The following is an 838-nucleotide window of genomic DNA, read 5'->3' as shown; positions in this document are numbered from 1 at the left end:
TACACTCTTCTTTGACTCCTTCTTCTCTAATTGCCCTTCAATGGAATTACACCATAGAGAGAAGGAAATCTTAATAACGCCTGAGATATAATCCTGCCATGTTATTTTCTCCCTTGTTCTTTTAGAATTCGCGATAAACAACGTAGCTCCATGCGTCACTGACGGTAGAGTATAAGTTAATGTTACTGTTGAAGTTACTGGCGGTAATGTTACTGGTACAAAGGCTAAGCTGCTCCTCGGCTTAGGCTTGGATAAGAATTTGGCTTCAACAACTATTTAAATATTGACCGACTTATTGTCACACTTCCTACATTGCTACGAAAAACATACAGTGAGCCACCTGTATTTTCATAGCGATAAAGATGGCTTCCCCTTAATGACGCTAACTTAGCCTCGGGCAGCAGACGCTCTGGACTCCGCCATATTCAGCTAGCCCAGACGTTAGCGTCGTTGCGGTGGCAATGCGCGTCCATGAAGTTGGGGGTGCGGAGCTTCTGAAGGGGCACTGAGGGGAGGGGTGCATTTGTTTCGGCTGTTGGCTTCTAATGTCAACAATCTTGCTCCAGCATCGCTTACTCCTCCCCTATAGTAGTTATGGGGGGACGTAGTGAAAAGATTTCAACGAAAAGTCAGAAATGACATGTGGTTTGGAAGCGGCTTTGTTCCAGGACAGTGATGAGTATGGAATTTGTCATCAGTGATTAAGCGTAATTCACTCTGGTAGATAAACGTTAATTGAAAAGTATTTTTTATAGTTTAGCGAAGACAGAAAAATCTTTATTTCTCTACATATGTACAGATATGTCATTTTTGGGTTCATTTTTCTATATAGATACAG

The sequence above is a fragment of the Xiphias gladius genome, chromosome 23 (genome assembly GCF_016859285.1).
Source record: "Xiphias gladius isolate SHS-SW01 ecotype Sanya breed wild chromosome 23, ASM1685928v1, whole genome shotgun sequence".
In the NCBI taxonomy this organism is placed as follows: Eukaryota; Metazoa; Chordata; class Actinopteri; order Istiophoriformes; family Xiphiidae; genus Xiphias; species Xiphias gladius.
The sequence above is the reverse complement of the archived record's forward strand: the minus strand, read 5'-3'. Positions refer to the sequence as shown.